Genomic DNA, 10,691 nt, shown 5'->3' with positions numbered 1-10,691 from the left:
GCGGAAATCATAAATGAACAAGTAAGGACACAAAGAATATGTATATTCATCATTTAGAAATAATTTAATGAAATAATCATAGAGCAAATGTTTGTGCAAAGAATATAAATATAGTATAAACATTTTACTATATACAGTACAACAGAACTCCCATCTTAGTAAATAAGCCCCTTAATTGCGACCAATCGGCCCGTTAAATTGGACCAAATCGCCTCTCCCTAACGGGTCTGATGCGGTCGCCTGACCACCCGTTCCTCCAAGCAGCGAGGCGGGTGGGAAGCAGGGACGCATGCGATCTGTCACAAAGGATCGTATGCATCCTTGACGCCGGGAAGGTCCCGGCGGCTCGCAGGGTATCGGGTGTCCGTACACTGCTGCGAGACATTGCAGGCAATGTATGGGCACCTTTAGGGGGGTATTCAATGTCTGTCGAGTTTTGTGAAATCGCGAGTTTCTATGTTTTCTCGCCAAGCAACGTTAGGTTTCTCGTCCTCGATAATTCAATCTGGTTTTTATCTCGTTTTTTTTACTGTCCCGTTTTTCTTATTTTTTCGATCTGTTCGACTGTCGAGGGCACAAAAGCTCGCATTATCGAGCATTTTGTCCACACATTTTCCTCGACTTTTCTCGTAACCTATGCAATCTTTTCTGTGTTTGGTTTTCTCGACGACATTTTCAACAGTTCTCGTCTTGGAAGTCTCGCCAGGCTTGTGTGGCGTGATTTTAATATAATGCATTAATTTTGTTCCCTATAACACATTAGTGATATATACCTATATGTAATAGACTACTATTGTTATCTATTTTGTTAACTACTTGTTAAGAGTGTGTCAAATCATTTTAGGAAGGGGTCGTAACTTTATTCTTGCTGGCTGATTACTGACAATCTTGTTTTGAATTTTTGCAATGTAGTGAAAGCTGACCTTCCATTTCTATGAAGAAGGACTGTTTGATGCAAATAATGCAGAGTGCATTGTAATTACTCAAATCTCATTGTAATGTCTATATGCCCTAACTGAAACTCCACAGTATATTACAATCTAGTGATAAGTGTTATATGTCTTTTCCTGTGTTTTGATGCTTTATGATGTTAATCTCCTGTGAATGATCCTTAGGAATGCTATGTGGATCCATCTACATGGTGTTGATTAAGTTCCCAGCATGCTTGGATACTTTGCACCTGCACCTGCTTATTTAACCCACAATCCATCATGCTTACCTCACAGCTCTCACTCCTCTGTTCTGAGACTGTAGGGAGCACACAGCATAAGCAGTCTGCTGTTTTGGAATCGTTTTTTTGTAGGTCAATTTGCGGTTTTGTCACATACCTTATTTTTTCAACATAGACTACAAGAATGGAGCCCTTCTCTGATGTAATACTCACTTTGCTGGTGAGGCTTTTGCAGGCAAGGGTTAGGGGACATGGAAACCAGGATTCCTCTGCAACATCTAATACTCAGAGATTGGCTGCATTGGGTGAGTCTGTGCGGGTGTCAATTCCACGTCCACGCCAATATAGAATTAGGCGTGAACTGGACTCTCTCTCAGAGGCTGAAGTGATAGCAAACTATCGCTTATCCTCTCGGGCAATCTATTCACTGTATCAGCAGATGGAAGCAGACCTGGAGCCTCGGGTACGGTCAAACCATGCAATTTCTGGCCTACAGAAATTGCTGGGTACATTGCATTTTTTGGCTTCGGGTACATTCCAGCCCACTTTGTCTCAGACCTGCGGTTTTTCACAGGCCACTCTGTCAAGGAGTATAACACAGGTCCTTAAATGCTTCCGTAAATTAACGACCCAGTACATCCATTTTCCTGCTACAGACAGTGAATGGCGAGAGATCAAATTTGGCTTTTTCCAAAAATGGCAGTTCCCCAATGTTCTGGGAGCGATTGACTGCACACATATACACATCACGCCACCCAGGGAATCGGAAGAATGTTTTCGTAACCGAAAACACTTCCATTCCTTGAATGTGCAGGTGGTTTGTGATAGTGACATGAAAATAATGGATTTTGTAGTGGGTTTTCCTGGGTCGACCCACGACTCCTTCATCCTGAGTCAGTCATCTATATTCCAGGATTTTGAAAGTGGCAATTTTACAGATGGCTGGCTGTTAGGTAAGTGTGTTTCCATATCCATATTGCTAGGATAAAGTCCAAAAAGCAATTAAAGATTTTGAGAGTTGTAATTTGTCCCTTTAAAGGTGATGCGGGATACCCAAATAAGTCCTGGTTGCTGACCCCCTTGCCTAATCCCATAAGTGTTGCAGAGAAGAAATACCAGGCGGCCCATATAGCATCAAGGCGTGTAATTGAGCGAACCTTTGGTGCACTTAAAAGCCGCTTTAGATGTTTAGATATCTCCGGCGGGGCGCTTTTATATTCACCGGAAAAGGTTTGCAGCATATTTAATGCTTGCTGTATATTGCATAATATTTGTGTGGCAAACCATTTTCCGGTAAATATAGATGCAGATATTAATCTGCATGGGGACATTTTCTCTACATTACCTGTGGGCATGGATGAACGAGTTGAAAGTAGAAGCCATGTCATCCGGACCTTTTTCTCTTGTAAGTAACTTTTGCACCACAAACATATCTTGGTATTGCTAAAAATACGTAATATTGATAGTTATATTTTGCATGTATTTACAGAGTCTATTTGGATTCCCTTCTCTTTTGCATGAAATTAATGCAAAAGGAGTTGTATATGAGTTATGAAGTTCTGACGTTTACCATAATATTTTATTAAGTTGATCCTGTAATTGATTACATGGCAAGTTGATGCCAAAACCAATATCCGGCCTAAGCACAGGGTAAGTGTTTCTCTGTCAGTGTGGAGAAGGTATTTATGTGTGAATATGGCTATTTTTACATATTAACGTGTATTTTTGTTGTTTGTTGTGTTTTTCAGGTTGGTCTTCTCTATGTGTGTATTTATGATGTGTCCAATCGTGTTAATTTTGTGATTAAGGACAGTTCCCCTACTCCAATGGTGTGTGGTAAGTATGGTAGGCTATACAATTTGTGGCCCCTGGTGTAGTTTTTCACAACATTATGTTGTAACCACAAATATATATGTGACTGTAATGGGTAGTTTTTGGTAAGGGTGTAATCAGTCTAATGTCAAGCTTTTTTTTTTTTTTTTGGAACACACTCTGGACTCCTTCTTTGGGACACAAAGTGAACTATAACACAACATCAACTGGCAAGAACTTTGTTTCATAGGAACTGCGGTACTGAAAATACAGGTAAGTTTAACTAGTATGAAGTACTTATAAACACAATGTTGGGAATTTTAGTATCATTTTAACACGTGTTTTTATTTTTTGGACAAAATGAAAAATGTTAAAGTAATATTGTTTATTAGTGCAATGACATTGTTTAGAAAGATATGCCAAGATAATGTTAGCAAGACAATTGTCAAAGTATATCAGCATAAACATATTACTCTGTATTTGCTCATACAATCTCAGTTATAACTAAAAAATTCGCACTGAACCAGCATTGCCAAATCTCCTGTACACCCAATTGCATGTAATGTGATTGAGGCTGACATTCTATAGTGAACATTGGTATTGTTGACAGGAACTCTTGAAAATAACATTTACTTCTGTTACAAAGGTCATTCTCTAGGGCAAAAACTACAATGACGTATGCAGATCAATGTAAAGCAGTGAGGAGCGTATGGCCCGTCAGAGGTCAAAACATGTCAAGGCCACGAAGCTGTGGCCTCCCACAGTTTCGCAGCAATGAAGTTGTTAACTAATCAGCCTTGGTGTTTTGTTACGCTCTGCACTACTTTCTATTAATCAACATTTGTATTGCTATAGTAGTCCAATGTCATGGTGTTTGTTATCATAATACATTTTACCATTGTTGCCTGTTGTCAAAATGAGTCCAATGCCTCAATTGCATTGGATGCAATTGTGTTGACAGTGGATGTTTAAATCACATCTATTAAGAATAAAGTAATCTGAATCTTCAAAGCCATACAGGCTTATTCATAATGCATGCACATAACGTGCAAATTGCTATACTAACTTATTTGTAAGTGTCATTTGCAAACCTCATGACACAACATTGATTCCTTTCAACTTGGACAATGTGTTTGAGTTTGCTAAACATGTTTCTTAATGATGAACAAAACCAATTTCTCTTTTCCATCGACTAGAAGTGGGAACTTTCACAAACGTCAACAATAAACAAAAAATGTCGAAGGAAGTATTACATCTCCATTGTTGCCAGATGATTTCTGCCTGGTTGAAATTGGAAATAATGAAATGTCATGAATTAAATAGTACATAATTCCATGGACCATACAAGCTGAAGTTATGCCACAACAATATTACTGCAATAAGGGCAAAAAATCCCTAGATAACATAACCAATTACAATGTGTAACAAAAGTTTCCTTCTATTTTCAGTTCCTGTTTTGAATGGGTTTGCAAATTGAAATTGGATTTTTATCTTTTGGCTTATGTGAATTAATTTGAAATCTTGTATCTATATATATATATATATATATATAGAGAGAGAGAGAGATATATATATCTATTTGAACATACTCCTAAGTTTGTATATACATGTATTTTGGTAAGTAACACTTTATTTTTTTACATTTGGAGTTGTAGAGTTGTGGTTTAAGGCGACAATGTAGTTGCTGTTAGCACATGTGGCCATCTTTCCAAAATTGTTAGATTATAATAAATTTCATATGTAATGGTTAGATAAGGTGTATTATATGGGCTGTTTCCTGCTGTTTTTAATGCTATTGCCCTTTAATTGCTGGCCAGTTAAATAAGACATGATATAATGAGTAATGGAATGCATAGATGTGTTGGAAACACATTTTTTATGTACATACATTTTCTCGGGGGGAAATGTTTGAGCTTCATACAGTATGTCCGTTATCACTATGCTGAACTCTGTAAAGCCCAATACATATATTGTAGGTAATTTATCCACCTTTGCCAATGTAGAATGTAGACCAATTATTGAAATTAAATATGTGTCAAGATAACTTACTAATCAAGAACTTCATCTTCATCTCGATCCTGGTCTGCATTCTCCAATTTCACTTCCATTGTTTGAACACGTGTATGTGATTGATTTGCTGCATACGTTGGGACGCTTCTTTTCGGCCCTTCATGTCTTTCTGCAACTGTATACCTTCTCATTGGTGGAGTGAATGGTCTGCGTAGTGTAGCAGGAAATAACAGATTTTCAGACGTTCGGATGGGTGACACATTTGCATCGGTATCAGTGGTGTTTGGATTATAGATGTGTGTTAAGGATTCTGCAAGTTGCTTTTGTGCGTTGGCTGCCTCTTGTTGAATGTGTAATAGCATTTCAAGTGCTGCATGTATGGCGCCACAATTGTGACTTAATTTGGTTATTTCCACATAAATATTATTGTGGATTTGTGTTGTTAGCATGTGTTCCTTACTAATTGTTTTGAAATGTGTTTCAAGATCTGTTTGGTGGACAAAGTTTCCCAGTGTTTGCCCTAATACTTTCATAGTGTCATCCATTGACATTAATCTTTCGCTGAGCATTTCTCTAAATTCGTCTTGACCACTTTGAACTTTTGCAACAACTTTGCTCAAATCCTCTAAATCGCATGAGCTCTTCACAGTAGAATCCGTTATAGTTAGATCAACTTGATCTTCTTGACCTAGTGCAGTTAATCCAAAGAATAGGAGTAATTAGGGCAATAATCAGTATTATGCATTGTAAATATTACAGTTGGAAAGTAAATATAAGTAAAAGGTTAGAGATTACCAATGAAGGACAAATTATAGTTGAAAGGGCACCAAGGTTGTGAACGTAAACACCTACCCAACATGTGCATTTAATTAGACTACGATATTTGTGACAATATTTGGTGCTTACTTATTAACGTCATCAAGTATTACCTAAAGGACTACTTGTTAACAGATTAGAGTTATTTTTCTGAGCTCTACAATTATGTTTGCGACCATGTTCCAGATTGTATATGACAGTATTAGATTTGTTCTTGTTTGAAATTCCTATAAAACAAAAACTTGTTACTATATACATTACTTACTACACAATATAAATATTAGTACAAACTAGGAACAAATGTCACCTTGCATGGAAGATTGTTTTGTTTCAGATGTGTTTGTTGTTTTTGACACAGAAGTGGAGGATACTTTTGATTTGGCCAATGTGGAGTCACAGATGCTGCTTTCAAATCCATAAAAAGTATGTTCTGTAATTGTACTTTCGTTAAATACACTTGGAATTCCAGAAAAACCGTCAGCAGGACTGGCAGGTGGTATGTCTTCTTCGATTTCCACAGTCTCCTTTGGTTGCAGTTTGTTGCTAGAACTTTTTTTCAAAGCCAGCTCTATAAAGTGGAACAAATAACAAGGATATGTCATACTTTCATACAACAATGTTTATACATATAGGACCCCAAAACATTACACTGAAAATGTCCCAGGTTACATGGAACTGGCTAACAATACATTATTGTGTTGTGGAATTGGCACATTTAAGAAATGGTGGAAAATGCACATGATAGGTGCAACAATATAAAATGTTATAAATTATTAAAAGTTACCCTTTGCGGCCCTTTTTTTAGTATGATGTTTAAGTTCTGCTACTAGGTCAGATTCGGAAATTCTGCCCTTACAAAGACTTCTGGAATCCAAAACACCCTTGACTCCCTCCACCATAATTGGATTTATTCTCCTTTTTACGATCTCTTCCCATAGTTTTCATTTGAATTTGATCTCTGGCCCTCCGCCGGTTTTCATAGCCAAAATTTTGTAGTGGGCCATTTTTTTTTTTGTCTGACGCCGACAATCACTGTAACGCTTCATGCACGTTCTGGGTGTTCGGCGATTCCCAGCTATTGCTGTCACTCTAGAGGCAATATCTTCCCAGATTTTTCGTTTAGCCCGTGCAGCTGTCATTGTGGATCTCGGCCCATAAAGAACGTCATAGTGTCTCTCTACTTCTTCTACTAATGCCATGTTTTCAGACTCACTATAACGCACTCCCTTTTCTTTTTTGCATGTATCGTCTGAATCATGATCCTCTTCATTCGATTTTTCACTATTTGCATCATCTACACATATTTGCCTCTGTTGAGAATGACTGGTAGCAGAAGATTTGGCTTTCTGTCTCCGAATCTAAAAAACGGACACATTACAATAAATACCTTGACAATGCCGTCCCATATGTGTTTGATTAGGATAGGTTAATGAATGTGCTTGCCACAAATATACCTTTTCTTTTTTCTTTTTTTCATATAAATGCTTTTTCCATTGCAGATATTCTGCGCTTTGAAGCCAATCATCATCGGAATCTAGGGATTCATCACTGGATGGTGTAGCTGGTTTCTTACATCTTTTTAGAGTCTACAATCAATTTGAAAAGATATCGTTGCCATGTTGCATTGTTCATTGTATTTTGTCCAAAATGCTAAATAAATATGTCAAAAATCACCTTTTTAGCATTGTCTCGATTTGTACCATGGCTTGTCCCCACAAATACATCACACTCTGAGGGCTCATCATCATCAGATTGGGTCACAATATTGATTGATTCCTTCAAAAATGGCACATAGCACCAAAAAGATAAAAACAAAAGGTCACTTCATTTAATAAGTTACAGAAAAGCCTGGCGTACAATGTTCGAATGCAAGGTTTGTACTAAACTTAAAATAAGTTAGTCCCTGACCCATAAATACCACTTAAAAAAATATATGCTTACCATTTGGCCACAATCCTCCAATATTTCTTGCCCCATTCCCATATCAATGTCTGGCAAACCATCACTCATGGAGGAATTGGAATCTTCCTGATGTTTTCTCAGAGTGGACTTTGACATATCTGTATGTAAAACAAACAATTCAAGCACAAATTAGCACTGGTCCACTAACTACCCGTAAATGGCCAATAGACATCATAAACACTATACGGGATGTACCAAAAGGATGATCACAAAAAGGGGTGTTGGGGATGCTTGGCTGCAGGTCCTATTCACACCTTTAGATGTGTGTACTTATTAGTAAACATTTGTTAAAAAGGGCTGGCCTACAAAGAATTTAACTATTTATAACTCCAAAAAATACACTTTGGTAGCATGAGCAATGGGTTATAACACAAAGGCCATATAATTAAAGAAAGAATGCATGGGTTGATGAGGGTTTCATTGGTGATATGTGTTGCTGGCCCTGTTTTATATGTTTTTCTAGAGTGGTGCTGGCGATGGTCCGGGTAGACATAACAGCAATAAAAAGCTGATCACCCTACTAGAAAACCATAGAAAACAGAGGCAGCTACACATATCATGAATACAACCCTGATCATGCCACTTAATTACTTATACCCCTATAAAGCCATAGATAACAGGGCCAGCTAGACATAACAGTGCAAAACACATGATCATCCCACCAAAACAAAACCACAATCACAATCCTCACACTGGAAACATATAGGAAAAAGGAAAGGCTAGACATATGTGGCCACAAAAACCAATAATCCCATGATAAACCAAAAAACACCATCATCCCAGTGGAAACAATTGACCAATGTAAGCACATATGGATATTACAAGATAGAATAACTATGGGATAAATCACCCTTTACACAAATGTGAGAATTCTGTTTGGTTGTGTGACTGACAAATTTTGCTTACATCTATTTGCATTTTACAGGGATAAATATATAAAGCTGTGACAATTGAGACATCGTGTGCTGGAGGGGATCTGCAGATAATCAGCCTGATCAGCCCTTTTGGAGATAATCCTTTTAATACATCCCTGACTATACAAATGCATATAAATATAGTGCATGGCCAAGGAGCAATACTCTGCAGAGCATGGACTGGCCCCTGCAGCGCAATACACCCACAGCTGAGAAGGAAACCTTTGAAAAAACCCTGCATTGAGAGTGCACAGCCAGCAAGCCCCAACACAACCCCTCACCATCCATCAAAGCTGCCATGAACAGTTGCAATGCTCTGCACGCGCACAGTGTGCCCCATGGCTGCAGACCATGACCAGCACCATAGTTTATCAGTGCAAATATTCCGCACACCCTACACACCATAACATAGCCAACAACAATTAGACTAGTCAAGCACAACAATAAGTTATATAGTTATGAAGAATGGCAATCTGGTGTTGTTAACAAACAAATTACAAACACAATGACCTAATACACAGGCAAACATCTGCACCACCCACATACATGCTACAGATTAATTTACACTTACCTAACGCTTCTTCCGCAGCCAAAGGAAAGCAATATTTCGGCTGCACCCACGGACAGCATACACTTCCTCCTCAAACTCGCTCGCTCACACGTGGCGAGCAGCACAGGGACTTATATAGAAGATGTCGAGGCGGGAAACGGGAAAAAGTGACGCCCACAACTCGCAACATTGTAACAACCTCGACGGGAGTGGTCTCGCTTGATTGGCACATTGAATACCCGAGATCTCGCTTCGGCGACATAATATAATCTGGCGAGCAAAACGAAAAAGTCAAATACTCGCCGAGGAAAATAAAATCGACACAGATTGAATATCCCCCTTAGTCTACTTTGTATGTACATTTTCATGGTGTTATTTGGAAATATTTTAGATGGTGCCACAATGATTCCAAAGCACCACAGATATTAAACAGAAGAATAAATCAGGCAAAGCAAAAAAAAAAAAGAAAAACAGTCCTGTTAATAAAAACGTATATTCTACAAGTTGGCAGATGGGCGTGTATTTACTAAAGTGAGTTTATAGATGTGAAGATGTTGCCTATTGCAACCATGTTTTGGATAATGACGTACATTTACGTCATGGTCGGGAAGTACTTCCCGACACATGGCGTAAATGTACGTCATGGCTTCTAACTGTCACTGCGTCTATAGACGCGGTGACAGTTAGGAGATGTCTGCTGTCCCTGACAGCAGACATCCCCCCTCGCCACCCAGGGGGGGCAGGGGTGCCCCCCCCGGTCGGCGATCGCTGTGATTGGCTGTTCAAATCTGAACAGCCATTCACAGCGTTTCCTGTGTTACCGGCGGCTAAGCCGCTCGGTAACACAGGGATCGGTGGTGATCGGTGCTGTTAAGTACAGCACCGATCACCACCGATGAGCAGCACCCCCCTCCCACCCACCCGGCACTCACCCGGCCCGGCAGCAGGCTCACCCGGCGGCGGCAGCGGCAGGAGCGCACGCAGCGGCAGGAGCGCACGCACCCCCCTCCCCCCCCCCCTGCCAGCCGCAGCAGCAGCATGAGCTGCATAAAAAGTAAAAAAAAAGAATGACAATGAACTGAATTATATATATATATATATATATATATATATATATATGTGTGTGTATATATATATATATATATATATATGTGTGTATATATATATATACACACATATATATATATATATATATATATGTATATATATATCACAAGAAATGGGGGATTGTGACCTTTTCTGCGCTAAGAGGTTAGCTGCACCTCTAACTACCTCGCTGTTAATAGAGGTAGAGGATAGGCATAGAAAAAGAAAGAATAGAGGTGCGCTGGTGTAGGTTTCACCTTAATTTCATACACAATGGTAGAATAAAAATAATTTATTTTATACAATAATATAAAAACAGTAGATTCTCACATAAATGTTCATATCAAATAGATACCATTTCTAACAAGTA

General features: G+C 38.8%; 1 long non-coding RNA gene across 1 annotated transcript; it reads left to right on the top strand.

The window, feature by feature from the left end:
* The first annotated feature begins 429 nt into the window (after positions 1 to 429).
* Positions 430 to 4,486, top strand: LOC146007723 (uncharacterized). The gene is made up of 5 exons (XR_014444393.1): positions 430 to 2,576; positions 2,661 to 2,821; positions 2,920 to 3,007; positions 3,190 to 3,256; positions 4,432 to 4,486. It is a non-coding gene; the product is annotated as an uncharacterized LOC146007723 (long non-coding RNA).
* Positions 4,487 to 10,691: the final 6,205 nt, after the last annotated feature.

Source organism: Crinia signifera, chromosome 6 (assembly GCF_055691185.1).
Source record: "Crinia signifera chromosome 6, ASM5569118v1, whole genome shotgun sequence".
In the NCBI taxonomy this organism is placed as follows: Eukaryota; Metazoa; Chordata; class Amphibia; order Anura; family Myobatrachidae; genus Crinia; species Crinia signifera.
The sequence above is the reverse complement of the archived record's forward strand: the minus strand, read 5'-3'. Positions and strand labels throughout refer to the sequence as shown.